Source organism: Silene latifolia, chromosome Y (genome assembly GCF_048544455.1).
Source record: "Silene latifolia isolate original U9 population chromosome Y, ASM4854445v1, whole genome shotgun sequence".
NCBI classification, from domain to species: Eukaryota; Viridiplantae; Streptophyta; class Magnoliopsida; order Caryophyllales; family Caryophyllaceae; genus Silene; species Silene latifolia.
The window spans coordinates 22,433,968-22,453,984 of NC_133538.1; positions in this window are offsets into that span (position 1 = coordinate 22,433,968).

Here is a 20,017-nt window from a genome sequence, read left to right on the forward strand (position 1 = left end):
TACAGTTCACATCGATAATCAATGACTAATCTATCAGTGGATGGTTAAAAGAAGAAAGATGAAGGGAGATGTACCATGAAATGAGTCTCAATTACCTGTGGCATAGTAGGAGGCGGTCGTTTTGCTAATTAGTACTCTCAAATAGCAGTAAAAATCAGTGACGAACATACAGTTCACATCGATTATCAATGACTGAGGCAAAGACCATGACAAAGGCGACGAATTTTACTGGGAAATGGTTAGCGCAATAGGTTTATAAATACAGGGAAACCGGAAAAAAAAAGTTGTACATCAAGAGTACCGCAGAAGGTTTATAAATATCAGTAAGTGCTCCAACTATGACCTGCATAAATGATATAGCTTTTAAATTAAAGTCAATTCAAAATAGGTAGTGCATTTTAAACGAACAAATGAAGATACGGCAAAAACATACCCAAACAGGAAAAAGAGTTGCCAAGGTCTCAATAATATTTTCATACTGACTTACTTCCTTTAGGGAGCTGCTAGGAATATCTCCAGAGTAATCTGTCGCTGCCTTGCATAAGAGAAGAGAACTCATACATGGACATCTAGTCAGCTATACTATTGTTACCATATAAGAGTAAGGCGCAAGTGAAAGCCAATCCTCGAACAAGGGTGAATAATCATGCCAAAACAGTTTCACAGAACTATTGTCTAATTCATAAGTGATGCACATAATATCAGTTTATAAACAATGAAGCCAAATTATGAATGAATCTTCACTTATTGGGCAGCTACCCTGTTTCCTAACATCCAACATTTGCCTTTTTAAGAAAGCTTTAGTATCCTCATAATGCAAAAAAATGTACACTGCTTTGCTAAGATTGATATCTATCACTACACATTGCACAAACCCATGTCCTCTTCTAACCTAAGAATGAAGCAGGCAATGTTTATGCCGTCAGCTAAACACTTAAGCCTTTTCCTAAACCTGGTTTCTACACTAAAGCTAATCTGAGACCCACGATAAATGCGTCGTGATAGGGGTTTTTTCTACTAGTGAAATCCAGTTGAGGATACAACAGTTTATAAGAGCACAATAATCCCTGCAACAGAAACACTTATATTAACTAACATACCATATTACAACATTTTACCTCAAAACAAAACATTAATTTACAGCAAATCACACCATATTTTCAATGTTTTAAAAAGTTGCATATAGATTAACCTGATATGTTCCACTTCTTAAAATGTACATATGGCTGACATTCAGTGGATTCAATTAGCCACTTTTAACTAAATAAGAGTTCTCCTTGATATGCCTCTTGTGTTAGCAAAGCTATGTGCATGTTCTGTTACAATCTGCTCCAGCTCTGCTCTACACGCATAAGGACCTACAAAATGGATAAGAAACCAGGTGAAATAATTTATCACAATAACTTATACAATGCTCGTATAGTCGTATTTGTTGAATTGTTGCCATAAGTTAGGCTGTAAACTCAACAACTCCCTTGAACTTCATAAACCAGCAGGAACCCGACCTACTATACTCACATAAGCGAAGAAGATGAGACTCGAAGCAGCAAAACTTCAGCTTTTAGGATTGTTTCAAAAATTTCATGCCAATTCAATGTTTAAACTTGGCCTTCACGACATGCGTATGATACGAACTGAAGTATAATACACAACCGCTGGAGCTTTATTGTATTCACAAAATCTTAATTGAACTGAAAACAATCCATTCCATTCACTCAAATCGATTAAAACGATTCATCTCCTAATTAAATTGAACTTTAATTGAAAGGCCTAACCCTAATACTTAATTGTAGCCTACTTGATAAATTAATTGAATCCATAAACCGTAAATGATAAAAACAAAACCTAAATTAAGTTATAAACCGAAAACAATTCAGGAAAAACAAAGGATTAAAAAAAATTGACTGAAATTTAATTGAAAGCCCTAACCCTAACATGATAATAATAATTGAATCCCTAATCCCAAATTGATAAGAAAACCGAAATTCGGTGAGAAACGAAATCAAATCCTCGAAAAATAGATCAATTTCGATTACCTTTAAAAAAAATTGAAAGATAAAATCAAACCTGATAGCAAATTGGAATTTGATGAATTCGACGAAGTCCCTAAATAATCGCCCCATTTTTCTTATATACCGAACCCCAGTTCCGTGCAATTGAATTATCGACGGCTGATTTTGATAATTAATTCGGGGGTTTTGGTCTCGAGCCTAGAGTAGATGAAGAAGGTCGTCGGTAGTGAGGCTAATGAAGATCGTGATTAATGAGAGAGAGTGAGTTTGACTGAGTGCGAGAATGGAGATGAAGGTGGGGAGATGGAGGTGTTGATGGAGTAAATTTGTTACCGAGAGGAAATCGACGGTTGCCGCTATCAGAGACGAATGAATCAATTTTCTGAAATGTGTTAGCTAGGGAATTAGGGAATTAATTGTAAGGGGTTTTGATTAAAGTCCGTTGTGATTAAAAATCGACAGAAAATTAAATAATGGCGGTTTTTATCCCAAAAAATTGCCACTTTCTATATCTTTTAGCGTCATTTTTAACGTCGGTTGTTCATATAACCGCCACAATTGACTTATGGTGGCGTTTTCTATTTGAAACCGCCATAAAAAGTTGCAGTTATCATGTCGGTTCTTACATAAACCGCCACAATAGACCTCCTAAATACCTAAAAATTGTGTTCCCGCCAATTTATTGGGCTTTTCGCGTCGTTTCTCTTAGAACCGCTGTGATAACTGCGTCGTGATAAAGGTTTTTTCTACTAGTGCATTGACCATCACAAAGCCAAAAAAGTCATGGGAGAGGTCCACGACGGAGAATGTGGCCCACACAAGAGCGCAATGATGCTTACCCAAAAAATCATGCGGTTAGGTTACTATTTGACCACCATGGAAGCCGATTGTCGCAACTACGTCAAACATTGCCACAACTGCCAAATCTTCGCCAACATACAACACATACCACCATCCCTTTTATACACCATGACATCACCCTGACCTTTCTCAACCTGGGGCATCGACATCATCGGGAAAGTTAACCTGATAGGCACTAAGGGGCATTGCTTCGTCCTCGTCGCCATCGAATGCTTCACTAAATCGGTGGAAGCACAGTCATATGCAGTATTGACCGCCAAACAAGTGCCCAAGTTCATCCAAAACAATATCATCTGCCGATATGGGGTACCCCATGAAATCATCAGCGATCAGGGCTCTCACTTCCGGGCGGAAACTCAGGCCTTGCTAGACAAATACAAGATCAAACGACATCGATCATCACCCTAACGTCCCCGAACCAACGGAGCGATGGAGGCAGCGAACAGAACTCTTGTCACCATTATCAAGAAAATGCAAGACAACTACCGCGATTGGCCGAGCAAACTCACATTCGCACTCTGGGGATATCAAACCTCCATCCGAACACCAACAGGCGCCACACCCTTCTACCTAGCATACGGTATGGAGGTGGTTCAACCGGTAGAGTTAGAGGTCCCTTCTCTACGCATCCTACTGGAGAGTCAGGTCCCTGAGGCGGAATGGACCCGTCAAAGGTACGAACAACTCACTCTTCTAGACGAGCGGCAGCTCAACGCCTTGCACAACGTCCAGCTATACCAACGACGTATACAACGGGCATTCGACAAGAAGGGTAAACCCAGGAACATCAAGGAGGGCGACTTGGTCCTCAAGTCAGTTCGAGCACCGTTTCCTGTCGATCCGAGGGGAAAGTTCAAACCCAACTGGGGCCATACCTGGTCAAGAAAATACTTTCGGGGGGCGTAGTGAGACTGAGTGACCTAGACGGGGAGGATTTTACAAACCCTACCAACCTAGACCAACTCAAGAAATACTACCCTTAAATCGTAACAACCAACGACCTAACCCTAGTTTTACAACTAGCGACCACCTTAACCCTCTTCAAGTCAAGTTCCTCAACGCCTTCTGATTTGAAATTGCATGTTTTATCGAGTCTAAGTGGCGACACCTTGCCCATTTCAAATGTCCTTTGATCTGTCAAAGGCAACATCCATTTGCACTCAAACAAAACCCCCTGAACTACGAGCATGGTTTGATTTCACCTCTTCAGGTGGATACGTAGGCAGTCCCTCTTATACATGAGGGATACAACCATAAAACCCAATCAAATTTACAAAACATTTCGAACTACGGTCATGGTTTGACTTCACCTCTTCAGGTGGATACGTAGGCAGTCCTTTCATATACAAGAAGGATACAACCATCCCCATAATAAAAAAAAACATCCCCATCAAAAAAAAAAGAAAAGGAAAAACATTCCCTTTTCCACAAAAATACGAAAGAAGCCTTTCTCCCTTCGTACAAAAATCCCACCTTCCCGAGTGCAAATGTTTAGGAAGATTCAAACCGAATTGCCTTTACAAAATGGATGGAAGAAACAAGCATTCACAATTTCGACACAAGCAATCCTCTTATTTAATTAATAATGGGAGGAATTACAATTTTAACAAGAAATAAAGCTCGGCAAGTCTACAACTTGTCAAAGCTAAGGTGTCGACTAAAAAACCTCACATAATAAAACTAGCACAAAACACACAAAACATAGCTAATACAACACAATAAAAACTCACAATAATAATACAACATAATAATAAACTGGGTACTGGAGGTCTTCATTCTTCCATTCTACCCTTGCCTTTTTCCTCGGGGTACATCTTCCCCTTGTCTTCTTGTTCGCCCTCCTAGTATGGACTTCCTCCTCAGAACGAATCCTCAACGGATCTACAACGGCGACGGCCTCCGGTCTATTGCAAGACGCCTGGTTCGGCCCAAAACGAGCCCATGTACGGCCCACTACATTTTTGGGACCCGAGCTTCTCCTCTTTTGTGGCCTCATCACATCCGGGCTAACTCCATCAACATAATCCTCAAAGAAGTCACGGTTGGGCGTGCCAACCTCTCGATACTTCAAGTCGACGACCTCGTCCTTACGGTATTTGGACCTCTCTTCCAAGGATGAAGCTCTTGACCACTTGACATAAGCGGGAGTCACCCATCTCGTGGCAACGGGGTTTGGCACCTCCCAAAGCGGCCGAGCGGCCCACCATCTTTAGAAGACCTCCACAAGCTCAGAGTTTCGGAAAACATTCTCTTGGACAAGGGTATCTTGAGCGGGCACCTTTTGTTGACGCCCCATTTGCCTCACGAGCCTTTCGGGATAAATGAAGGAAGCAACCTTCAAACCCACCACCATCAAAGAACGAGGACTAGTACCCGAAGCAGGCAACCCCGTGAAGGACCTCAAGTGCCACCATGGCACCACCCAACGGATGTGAGGACCACCCTCCTCCACCAATTTCACGGCCCAATAGGCCTCGGTGGAAGCAAAGCTATCCGAGTACAACTTCTTCCTCATAGTAAGGTGACAGAAGGAATTAGAGGAGGAATCAACCGGAGGCTCTACATACCTTAGCCTCTCCAATAGCCACATTTGGAGGATCCTTGGAGATCTAAACGAGGGAGCTTCTTTACAAGAGCCCTCCTTGTCCGAAGCTTGGATGATCTCGCCAAGCACCAACCATGATGGATCTCTAGCATGCTCCATTTGCTAAACTACATGTACAAGGGTCATGCTACCATAGCATTTTGGCCTCTCCTTCTTCAAAGCATCAACAAAGAGGTATACATGGACAAGGCAAAAGGCAAGAGCCCTTCTCCTAGCCACCTCCGAAACATTGGCATCCAATCGGTTTGAGAAAATGTTGATGAGAGCCAACATATCCACAACATGAGGAGCAAGAAGAAAGTTGACTTGGCTTGTTGACAAGCCCAACATTGAATGGAATCTCCATATAACACAACCGAGTCGGAGGAAGCACCGGAACATAACCCGACCACCCACCAATGGCTCCAACTTCTTCGGCAAGAGGACAAATTTCGCCTTTCGGGAAAACGAAAACATGATGTTTCGAATCCCAAAACCGAGAACATGCTTCAAGAAATGCGGATTGCACCTTGACTTGACGAAGCACCAACAATTGACCAACTCCCATGAAAATGAGTTGATACTTCTCGGGAGGCGACAAAACCCGGCACCATTGTCACAACGCATTCTCAAAGGCGTCCATGAAATATTTTTGTGGAAGAAGAGGTTTAGAAGAGATGTTTTTCGTGTTTCGGATGATGAAATAATGAAACACAAACATACCTATTTATACAAAACAATCAGCGCGTTTTTCAGAAAAAAGGGAGAGCTGGCTCCTATCGCCAAACAGCTCGCGCCTCTTTGGCCCTGTTCTCAGAATTCCCACCTTGAATTGTCCCTTTCAAGTTGTGTTTCTCCTGATACCTAAAACCTCCCACCGGAATGCTCGGGACTCTTCGGGATGGTCCAGGACATTTTGTGTTTTCTCACACTCACATTTCCTTGTTTTCGCGTTTTACGAAATCCGACACGGTTTCCATGACGCAACTTCAAACATACGGATTTTTTCTCTCTTTTTTTTAAAGGGGAAAGGGCTAGTCACCCCGATCCGCGACGGATCGTTTCCATGTCAGTCGAAATTCCGAATTTTTTTTCACTTTTTCGCAATTTTCCCAGCAAAAAATGAAAATCAAAAGCTGATAACACGACATAAATTTTCCTCAAAAGTGAAGCACTCACAAATTCGAGTCTTGATCTCACAAAAATCAAATCAAATACACTCGCAAAAAAAAAAATCTATTCTAAAATTCACCCCTGACGGTTTGAGTTTGAATTTTTCGAGTTACAAATCAATTTCAACAATTTCGATGGAATTTAATTCAAAACACGAGTTAATTGCTCAATTTTCAAATCAATTTCTTTTTAAGAAGTCCGAACGCGACGACTCGTCGTGGAATTTTTCAAAATATCATTCCAAATTTTGAATTCCAATTTTAACTTCGAGTTATCGCGGTTAAATTTTGTTTTCATTCAAATGTCTTTTTTACGTGTTTACATTTATGCGTATGTGCTACTTGTCGCCTGTTTTCTACACTAACGATGTAGAAACTGGTGCAAAGCAAAACAAGAATTGACAACCGACAACGCTTCTCCGAAACACAACACAAAAAGCCAAAATCACAAATAAACCACAATCCAAAAACACATATATACAAACCGCCTCACGCAATATAAATCGACGCACGTTCGATACAAGTGACTGACCGCACAAACGGAATCCGGTACAGACATTTATCATACAGACACTGGCCTAAGACAACAAACTGGAGGCTACCTGCCACCTACCGGACTAAGCACTCCATATCCTTCCCATCGAAAAAGATAAGGAGCAACATGGGAAACGGAGGAGTAGCAGCGGAAGCAGAGGTGGTTACCACGATGGTAATACCTCGTTCCTACTCCACGACAAAAAAGAAGACAGTGTCTGTCAGACTTTAGATGATAAGGAGGCCAAGAATCATGGTGCGGCGCACCACCTCAGTGTTGACCCCCAATCATCAGCCATCCCGCCTATGAGTCACAATGAAAAGGAGAAGTCGGCCGCGTTAGCCGCCTTCTCTCCTCTACGGAAACATCCTCTTCCACCACCTCGGCTCCGGCAACCTCCCCGGTTGCTTCTGCTCCTCTAGGATCATCCTCCTCCTCCAAGGTCTCGGCAATGAACCCGACAGGTCCCGAGCACTCCCCTGCAATCAAAAGAACAAATAAAGAACGTCAGCCAAAATTTCGGCATTACGACGGCGTAAAATGGACAAATCCAAAAAAAAAACCTGCAAAGCAGAACAAGGGCAATCCCGCCCAAACCCAACCAAACAAAAATAATTCATAAAAAAAACGCACAAAAAACCGACCCGCCCTTCTTTTTAAGCAAAAGACGAGTCAAAACAAAAACAAACAAAAATGGCACCTAAGGACCCACACGAGGTCCGCCAACAACCCAAAATACGTTCCCAACGCAATGGGGTATTTTTCTGCAACTCAAAAAGCCAATTTCTACGCCAATTTGAGCGCAAACCGGTTAAAATTTCAAAATACGACCACAATAACGCAACGTGATTTTACCACGCCTCAAAGCGACCTAAACTACCAATAAGGTCCATTTCAGGACGAACTGACTCAATTCAAGCCCGGACAGGCGCTTATTTCGTCAGACAGGAGACCGCTTGAAAGGCAAAAATTCCAACGTTGCCTATAACACCCGACAAAGGTCCACAATGGCAAACACAGTCTTTCCCGACTACAATACAACCTAGTGGGACCCATTACCCAAGCAAATAAACTTGGCATTGTGAAATGAGACGGTTTCTTCGCCTCACTCACGTTTTTCGAGCATAGGGGACGTAAACGGGGACAAAAATACAAACTAAAAGCACCCCTATAATTCTAAACAGGTTTCTAACCTAATGCAATCATCAATTCCACTCGAAATAGGCTCAATCAAAAATGGCCAAATTGATTTTAAGGGTATCAAATTTCGCCGTAATTCAATCAATCAAAATACCAACAAATTCAAATGGATTCAAGAGGAAATACATACCTTGAGATGACATGTTGATTATGGCACGAACTCAAGCAAGCAAGAAGACCAACAATGGCGATTTGTTTGGGTTTTGTCGAGAGGATGAAGAAGACGAAGTGAGAATGACGAGCAACCCATTCTCGCGTCTTTTACAGAAAATAGGGAAGCCCCCTTACCTCGCCAAGTAGCTCACGCCTCAATGGGGTTCTCCCTGCTTCATTCAGCGAAACTTTGGGCTTTGGCCCAATTTCCCATAACAAACCAAAATTTAAACGGCGGCTATTAAAACCATCATTTCAAAAATATAATAGTGAAATTCAAATTCACTATTTCTTCAAATGTCAACGGCGGCATCATAAACCGTCACTTCAAAAACAAATAGTGAAATTCAAAATTCACTATTCCTTCAAATGTCAACGGCGGCAACATAAACCGTCACTTCAAAAAACATAATAGTGAAATTCAAATTCACTATTTCTTCAAATGTCAACGGCGGCAACATAAACCGTCACATCGAAAACAAATAGTGAAATTAAAAATTCACTATTCCTTCAAATGTCAACGGCGGCAATATAAACTGTCACTTCTTAAAAAAATAATAGTGAAATTCAAAATTCACTATTTCCTTGGCGGCATCAAGAGTCCGCTATTTAAAACAGGCCTTCCAATACGGCTATTCTCACGGTCGATCAACCGACCCCACCATGGCTGGCGAGCCTTACAACACACCGCGGCTGGCGAGCCTTCCTCATATACGCACCGTGGCTGGCGAGTACTACAACGCACCATGGCCGGCGAGCCTTAAAACACACCATGGCTGGCGAGCCTTACAATGCACCGCGGCTGGCGAGGCCTCCTAATATACGCACCATGGCTGGCGAGCCTTACAACACACCATGGCTGGCGAGCCTTACAATGCACCGCGGCTGGCGAGCCCTCCTTATATACGCACCATGGTTGGCGAGCCTTACAACGCACCATGGCTGGCGAGCCTTACAAAGCACCGCGGCTGGCGAGCCCTCCTCATATACGCACCATGGCTGGCGAGGCTTACAACGTACCGTGGTTGGCGAGCCCTCCTCATATACGCACTATGGCTGGCGAGCCTTACAACGCACTGCGGCTTGCAAGCCCTCCTCATATACGCACCCCGGCCGACGAGCCTTACCACGCACCGCGGCTGGCGAGCCCTCTTTATATACGCACCATGGCTGGTGAGCCTTACAACGCACCGCAGCTGGCGAGCCCTCCTCATATCCACAGCATGGCTGGCGAGCCTTTGTCCGTAAGCAAGATACAACCCAAGGAAGTATCCCGAAGATGCTTCGAGTGCGACTCCTCATCAAGCTGGCGAGCCTTTGTTCGTAAACACGCAAGGACATATCCGAAGATGCCTCAGGTATGACTCCTTCCTATGGCTGGCGAGCCTTTGTACGTAGTCTAACGGACTTTAAACGACCCGTAAGCACAGTCGACAGACTCCAAACTGTTCCCGATGACAGGTCCTTGGCTCGTACCCTAGAGTCCCCTTGGCGTCGCCCTTTCCGACGGTAGGACCTTGGCCCGAATCCTTTCGAGCCACCTCAACGTCGCTTGGGTCTCTAGGTTGTAATCTTCGATTGACCTTGGGGCTCTACTTTGACTTTCGCCCTGTCCAAGCCTTAGTCAAAGTGGGGGCTCTGTAGATACCCAGTATCTACTGAGACTCCAACAAACACCCGATGATTATCGAACTGCAACATGCCTTCGAATTGCAGCGTTTGATCGACAGTTCGTGTACAACTCTGCGTCGGAAAACTTAAAACGATTTCGAAAATAAAACATTTCAAAACTATTCAAAAGTACCTATAGTGTTTAATGCATGACGACGGGGTCTTAATGACACTAAATAGAGTCAAAACCGACATCGGACCAAAAGCCGACTCAAAATTCAAATCCCAATTCCAACAACGAGTCAAACACAAAAAACAAACCATTCAAATGCTTCCATGTTAAGATTTCCCGGGATCATGAATGGTCAAGTACCAAACATGTGCATACAAATCCTAGGATAGAACAAATCATGATTGCATTTGTGTGAAAGCGACAAGACACCTCGAAGACGTGCGACGTGGCTCGCGCCTCTTTGAGCAGCACAGGTGGCCACGTCGCTCAAAACTCACACAACCACTCATTCTCCTATAAATACCCCTCAAATGCCACCATTTGAGAACTTACGCGAGTGTCCGCCCCCTCTTTTCTCCCTTAAAATTATCGACTCGACTTCCTAAGTCACAATCCGACACGTGTTTACGACCTACCGATCATAAACACAAGCCTTACACATTTTTTGGTACCGTCATCGTGCATTAAATCACTTGACCGACCATTTCGACCACTACACCATCACTAAACTTAACAAAATGCTCTTTTTACTTACTAAAACGGTTTTAAATCGAGTCTTTTCCCACCAAACGAGTTGATACACTTACGTCAGTTTCTCGCCATAAGCCAAGCATGTAAGTATGAGGGTGTAAGAATCCTTTTTTATCATGTCCTTACTTGTTTCATGACTATAACATGTTAAATCATGCATAACATGGTCCAAAATATGGAAAGAATGAGACAAAACCGGACTTTTTGGTTGAGGTAGAGGCTACTTACGTAGCACATAGGCTCGCGCCTAAAGCTCCCCGCCCAGCCTTAAGTCCAATCCGTGTCTCTTCATCCCCCTTTATTTTCATATTTGTAAACGGTTTTTACCATTTCAAATATTTTTTAAATCCTTTTTATTTTTAGAATTTTTTTAACCATAAAACATTTTTCACCCTTGGTTCTTAATACCATGACGGTTTAATCCGTGTTTCGGTGATAGTATTTGGTTAATTACATTTAACAGGTATTTTAAAGCCTTTATTTCATTTATTTACATTTTGAAGGGTATCTTAAAGCCTTTCATCATTTCTTTACACTTTCAAAATAAATGTATTAGTCACCAATACGAAGTCATCCTTGGTTCTACATACCATATCAGATTTTAACCCGAGTACGATGATGAATATTGACTAATTATATTCAAATGAACTTAAAACAATTAGATCATAATCATTTTCAAAACTATTCATGTCAAGCTTGTAAAGTCAAACCCGACATCGAATATCGTCAAAACAATGACGATTATTCAAGTCTTGTTCTTCAAATCAACACAAAAGCGGCCTAAACGGCCTTTTCAAACCAAAACGGGTCAAATACCCATTTTTCAACACGTTTTATAAACGTTTTTCAATGGTTAGAACGCGTCATATACCGTTGACTGACCCGCGCTTAAACAGGCCACTTCTTTTTCTATTTTCAAACCAGGGGAGACCCCCTTACATCGCCAATAGGCGCGCGCCTCTTCTGGCTACCTGATGTAGGGTCTGTTCCCCTTCCAGCAATGGTCTAGGACGATCCCGACTTCGGCTAACCCGGATATAGGAGGGATCAGACGACTAATTTGCTCATTAAAATATCGTATTTGCAAAATGTCTTACTAAGATAAATGGATCACGTTATGCACCATAAACCTAATTTGGTAAATGGATGTTTAATTTCCGTCTTGCATGCAAACCAACCATAAATCCCATTCGACATCTTATACTTGATATTTGGATTAAATCAACCGACTTAGAAAGCTCTCACGTGTTAGGTTTAAACTATTGGATGCGCATTCATGCATTTAAACCGTTTTATCAACTTTTGCATTCAACCAACCAAGATCGATCAGTAGAGGTCGCTACCGCGGGCGGGATTGGGTGTCTGATTAAAGGGCTTCCTAATACGTACCTTCACCTCTTACTCAGAAACTTTGGATAGTGAACCGCCTTATCCAGGGCGTACGAGAGTCATTCTAGAGATAGGATGCTAAAGAGGGACGATTCCTTATCTTTAGTACCTATGTCAAACACTGCTTTGTGCTTCGGTTGACCGAGGTATAAAGTGGATTCGAACGGGTTCCAAGCATCCCACAAATGCTTGGTGGGGACTCCGAACATCTCTAATCGTTTCGAGACCCTTGCCGAGACGAAACCGACCGATCTAAAACGATCCGGTCGAAAGCATTTTTACGCCGCCGAGCGTGGCTTTCAAAAGATCGCTATACGTCCACAGATTGGATTGGCGTGTAGGTGGCCATGTCCACAATAATATAAGAATAAGAGTAATAAAGATGAATCATAAACTAATAAGAACAATAACAATAAGACAGAAATTAAGAACAAAGATTAAGAGAAAGCAAAGTGGAATTAAATTAAGAATAAGGGTAAAGAGCGATTATAAGCTTAAGATCCGGAAATTAAGAGCAAAAGCAACGTGAAAGGAGAAAAGTAACAATCTGCTTAAGAGATTAATTAAGAGAATAATAGAATGTAAAGAGATGTTTTTAACCTAATGACGTCTTCCCTTATATAGGGAAGATATTTATTAATAACTAAAGTACTAACTAAGATAATCACGGAATAAAATCCCGTGTAAATCAGCAAACCTCTCGATCGAGGTATTTCATTCCACTCGATCAAGCAGGTCTCCAGCCAATCATCTCGACCGAACAAGAAGCACGTTCGATCGAGGACCTTCAATTCAGCCTATTTCGATCGAGCTCAGCAAGGGCTCGATCGAACACCAGCAACCGTCAAAACCACTCGATCGAACAAAGCAGCCTTCGATCGAGTGCCCAGCTACTGAAAACAACTTGACACTTCGTTTGGTTAGCTTCCAAATCTTCCTTCACGCTTCCCGAGGCACGTCATTTCTACTCAAAACCTCTCATCTCCATATATACATGCTAAGAGGACTGAATAAAGCACGATTTTACTACTTTCAGCTCCGTTCCTACAAATGAGGCAAAACAAACGAAAGTAGCCTATTCGGGGCATTTTGCAATACAAAACTATGAAAACGACATGGAAATGCGTGCAATAAGAGGCCAAAAGGGCTATATATATTGCACGTATCAAATCTCTCTAAACCGAACCTTTACTCGTCCTCGAGTAAACTAAATGCAAACTAATGGAACGAAAATGAAAACTCAGAGGTAGCTATAACTTGCCCACTCAAACCGTTTAATAAAAACAAAACAGACATTTATAGCTACAATAGTCAAGCGCAAACGAGTTGTATGATGTCTATAAATAAGCTGAACTGTCGACCTTGCAAGACCTTTAAAACTGGACTCTCGCGGGTCACTCTTCTCTCATGAAGTAAAGGGTAAGTATATAAATGTAAGAGAAGAAGAGAAATTAGTCACTCACCTAAACTACGACCCACATAAACATGTTTGCAACTAAAATGATAGACAATTCTAATCACCATACATACATTCCAATCAAATAATGTCTGTCACAGCCGAGAACTTACAAAAATTATGGGAAAGTGAGGCTATGGGCAAGAAAAGGCAAAACAGTTATGGAAAATGTGGAGGTAAAGCGTCAAGCTAGCACCTAAACAAAACCATGTAACAACATCCAATTCCTAACCAATTATAAAATCAATCACAAGTGCCCTTTATTTGGCACATAAACTCACTCAACCAAACACAACAACTCCTCAATAGATATAGATAAAGCACGGGAGTAAGACCCTCACAAACATAAACTTTTCTTTCAAATCACACGGTCTGTTTTTCTTTTTATTTTCTTTCTCTCACGTTTTTTTTCTTTTTTTTTTTCATTTCTAATTTTCCTGCCCACAATTTTCTTTTTTTCCTTTTTTTTTCCATTTTTCAACTCTTTTTTTCAATTCCTTTTCATCCAACCTCCTTCCTTCTCTTTTCTACCAACTCCAAACAATATAAAACAAACCAACCTCACATCAATGGAAAATATACGGCAACACACACTAAACTAGCTTGATAGGCATGCTCAATTTGGGTGTAGTTAAGGGTAAAAAAGGCTAGTTTAGCTAATGTGGAGCTAAATGGGTGAAAATGAAAGAAAGGGAAAATTGCAAGCGCCTCCCTACATGTGACACCGACCACAAACCCGGATGTATACAAGCAAAAAGCAATCGAATTTTATAAAAGTGCAAGTTAATGAACATGCTATGCAAGGAGTATACTACTATCAATTCCTACATGAACTGGTCATAAATGACACCAGCTTTTAAGGCTCTAAAACTTAAAAATTTAAAGTAGTTTGCCAATTTTATCAGGTCAAGTCTATATGTTCAGCTGTATTTTTAACATTAACTCGTACATATGCGCATGACAAAGCTAATAAAATGACAATCTGTTGCAAGGCTTAAGTGAAAAGACAAATTACAGTTCAAAATCATCAGAGAAATCTACCGCTCCGACTCGACCTAAATGCAAAAATAAACGTGAAATATTTTTGAATTTTTTTGAATGTTTTTTTTTTTTTTTTTTTTTTTGATTACTTATGGAAATTAAAACAACAATGCAAGCGGAAAATAAACGTGAATGCAAAAAAAAATACAAATGCAGACTCAAAGGATGTAATACCCTCCCCAAACCAAAACGGACAACGCCCTCGTTGTCCTAGAGCATACACCAGTAGTATATATACAGGGAACGGGATAAATACAACCAATAAATGAATGAAATAAATAAATAAAAGGAGATGAAAAATAATAAAAGCAGAAATACTCACAATATATATGAACACCAAACCAGCCAGAAAACTGGGGAAGTGAGTAGACCAGTAGCTACTCGTCAGCCTCCTCCTCCTCCTCACCAACCACCGTGTAGTCGGGGTCACGCTCCCGCTCCCGTCTTCTCCTCTCGTCAGCTCTAGATCTCTCCTTCTACTCAGTTGTGTCCGGCTCGCTCTCCGGCTGTGGGTACCGCTCCGCCGGGTACCGGTGAGGGACAAGAGTTGGTCGTCACACATCCAATCAAACACATTTATATTCTCAACAAACAACTAGTTAATGGTAAGTTGAGTTCGATCCATGGGACGGTGTGCTTTGGGTTCTAAGTCTATCTATCTCAATTTATGCTTGTGTCACAAATTGTTTGGGTTTGTAGTTGGTGAGTCTAAACTAATGTAAGCAATAAAGTAAAACAAGCAATAAAAGGAAGTATGTAAACAAATGATTAAAAGTGCTAGGATATCATGGGTTCATAGGGGATTCATGGGAGTTGATCATATAAACATGTTCTCTACTAGATGCAAGCACTTATTATTGTGATGGGATCGAGTTAGTGTATATCTTACAATCCCTAAGAAGGTTTGGGTCCGGGTTTAATCGATTAGATTGTACAACACCTACAAGTCAACTTAATCCTCCCTATCCAACTATATGCATGGTCTAATGAGACTCGAGTTGGTTTATGTCTTACAAGTCTCATTGAAAAGATAAGTGATGGGCAAAAAATGCAAGGATTCATAGGCTCGCAATTCATCAAACATAACATGTGCATAAGTTGAAATCACAACAAGCAAGCAAATTAATTATGAAAGTATATTAGATTAAGCATATATCAATCCCCATGTTGGTTTCCCCAAATTCCCCATTAATCCTAGCTAAGATACTACTCACTCATTATCAAGTTTGACATGCTAACAAGGTTGTCAATCATATTAACAAGGCAAAACATGATGAACAAGTAAGGAAGATTAACAATAATTAAAATAAGGATTAAGAGAATTATACCTATGGAGATTCCAAATGTAACACCTCCATTTAATTCAGGAGCCTTTAGCTAGACATTCCCAAATAAATAGGACTAATACCATCTCGGTTTTTCCGAGGTAGTGAATAACAATGTCCAACTCACCAAAGTACTTTGAATTAAAATTTAATAATTACATGCTTATTACAACTTAACCCACTAAAACTTAATATAAAACATTTACAACTTGCAGCGGAAATAAATAAAGTGATATAATTATTCTATGTGATCTAGACTTCAACTATGGTCCAAGTCAAGCTCTCATCCAATGCTCCCAAGTCAGCTAATCTTTAGTACTGTCAAACTGCTCCCATAAAATGGTTCACCGCAGTGTTCACGAATACACTGTCAACCACGAGGTTGAGTAGGAATAACCAACAACAAGTCAAAGTGAAATGATATGATATATAATGCAAATACAACCGAGCTCATCACCCGAAACACCCATTCATCCCGCCAATCCCCTCGGCCCGGTATCCATCATTCCAACCGAAGTTGAAGTATCCACCATCCCAACCGAAGTTGAGGTATCCACCATCCCAAAGATAAAACCGAGGTATCCAACAATTACGATATATAGCAATAACAATACAATAACAATAACCCATCTCAACACGAGGCTGAGGTATCCACTCAAAGATATGTAATACTAACAATAACCATAACTAGTCTCAGACCGAATATGAGTTATCCAATAAATAATATGAATAAACCAATAACCAAAATATAATTCCATGACATATAATTCACATCCGACAATTCATCCAATGGCAATTATCCACACAGTTTCACAATTCCTCTTATCAAATAAATAACAAGACAAGTTGAGTAGTTATCCTACCTGGCGAGCAAATCCAATTAAGCACGTCAAAGCGATCCAAATAATTAAAGCAATCCGGTCCGATTATAATTTCTTCACAACCGTCACCTAATCAGAATATTATAATTCAATTATTTATTTATTTATCCAATTCATTATATAATCTATTCGATTATGATTATATTAATTATATTTATATTACTAAGCCAATTACTAATTAAAAACCCGCCTCAAACCAAACCAAACCAAACCCGACTTACAAGAACCCGACTCAACCCAATTAATAAATCCCGCAATATAGCAATGGCCCACGTAATTCACGTGTAAACACATGTTTACAAAACTCCTACCACCCTTCCCCTCAACACCCCACGACAAACCCAAACTCAACAATAACCCCTCAAACCGCCACCATACTCACGGCAACCTCCGCCCTCACACACCACCGTGCACCACCTACTCTTCCCATCCCGGCCACGGTGGTCAATGCCCATGACAACCACCCCACACGACTGAGCAGCAGCTCCATTAATAAAAACAACAACCCATCTCGCCACACATACACCCACAAATACGAACAGCCGCCACCATCAGCCACCACCTGAAACTCTCCCTGCCACCCTAACCACGAAACTAGTCGACACGACACCACCAGCCACGGCCAACCCCATCATGCCCTAAACCCATCCACGGCATTAATCAACAAAGCAAATTCGAAAATACGGCAACACCTACGCAAGCCACCACCCCGACCATCCTATCACCACCACTGGAACCGCCTAGCCCCCACAAACCCAACCAACCCAGGTTCAAGTAAAAAAGGTCACGAGTAGTGGTATAAAACAAGTTTCCTCGTGCCCTAGAACAACCCTTTTTTTCCTCGAGTTTCCGGCCAACCACCGCATGAACCACCACCATGGTCCACCCATAGCCACCTAAAAAGGTCGACGCAACCTCCAGGTACCACCCTAACCTACACCCAGGTCAAGACGAGTCAATACGGGTTCAAAAATCATATAAAACGCATAAGCCAACCACCAACCAAAACTCCCTTCAAACTCCCCTTTCCCGCCGGTCAAAGTCGGTCAACGGCGGGTCCGGCCACTCCCTGGTATCCCACGGTCAAGGTCACGGTCTCGGGTCAGTCAACGGTTGTCTATTTAACGAATTATATTAGTCTTAAAGTGAGTTTGTTATGAGACGATTAGAAAATTACCTTGTGACGATCTCCTAGCTAGTTGTTCCTTCTCTATTTGTGTTTTATGATCAATAAAGTCTATTTATATAGGTATGTCATAGGTATAAGGAAGCAATTAGGAAACTATATAATTACCATATTATTTCTAGTATACAAATACAAATACGATTATTATTATTATTATTATTATTATTATTATTATTATTATTATTATTATTATTATTATTATTATTATTATTATTATTATTATTGTTATTATTGTTATTGTTATTATTGTTATTATTATTATTATTATTATTATTATTATTATTATTATTATTATTATTATTATTATTATTATTATTATTATTATTATTATTATTATTATTATTATTATTATTATTATTATTATTATTATTATTATTATTATTATTATTATTATTATTATTATTATTATTATTATTATTATTATTATTATTATTATTATTATTATTATTATTATTATTATTATTATTATTATTATTATTATTATTATTATTATTATTATTATTATTATACTCAGTCCAACACATCTTCCTGACTCGTCCATTACTTTATTATTAGTTACCATCTTATTTGCAATTATTAATATAAATGTCTTTTAATTAATTATTAAAATTACATAAATAATTCTTATAAATACTTATTAAATTACGGGGTATTACAGTCTTCCCCCTTAAAATGAACTTTGTCCCGAAGTTTGCCCATAACTACTACAACAACATTTATAAACATCCGCACAACTAAGCCTCATTCAACTTATGATCATTGCAACATAATTAACTTACTTAACCATTATCAAATCATATCATACTTATCAAAATGTATCACAAAACTAATTCGAAACATGAAAATGTATCACAAAATAAACTTAAAACACGAGGTGTCACATCCTCCCCCCCTAAAATATAAACTTCGTCCCGAAGTTTCGGAACTACGACTACTTTATTAAAATACTAACAACTTAACACTTATATAAAAGATAAGACTCTACTCCTCCTAATAAACACTAGTTACTCTTCTCCTCACTCCATTGTACGGTGCTAGCTGTTCCAAATGTTTTCCCCCCATTACTCTGGTCACCTCCATTTCCTTGTCTATTGCTATAGCTTCTGTGATTAGTCCACTGTCCCGGATTCCTATTACTTCCAATACTTGACATTGGGGTTTGATAAAGCCCTTGGTTTCCCACTCCATAATCTCTATTTCCGTTTCCATAACTGTTACTTTGATTACCCATAAATACCCTGCAAGACACGGCCTTATGACCCATTTTTCCATACCTAAAACATCTACTTAAACTTGGCGAACTAAAATTGGATTGGCCTCCCCCACCGCTGTAATTCCCCCCTAACGATACTCTTTTTAAGGCATAGGACCGAAACTGGTTTATATTCTGCTTCTTGCCTTCTCCTGCACTCCCACTCGTAGTCTCTGACTTTCTTTTCTCACCCTTCTTTTTCCTCTCCTTCTTCTCTTCCTGTAACATGTCAGCAATCCTCTTTGCGTGCCCATCTCGCTGGTAAACATCATCCATGGTACTTGGCTGACCAACTGCAAGCCTCTTCTTAATAGTGGTTGTTAATCCTTTTTCAAATCTAAGTGCCAACATCTCATCACTAAAATTCAAATCAGCTACATATTCTGACAATTCCATAAACCTGTTATAATAAGTCTCTACTGTCATCTCCTCAGTCATCTTGAAAGAATCAAATTCAGCTCTCATCTTACTCCTAATATATTCTGGTACAAATACAGCTCTCATATTCTCCTTGAAACCCCTCCAAGAGATAAAACGTTCTTCACTCTCCCTCCAAGATTCCCTTATGCCCACCTTATTACGATTCCACCAAAAAC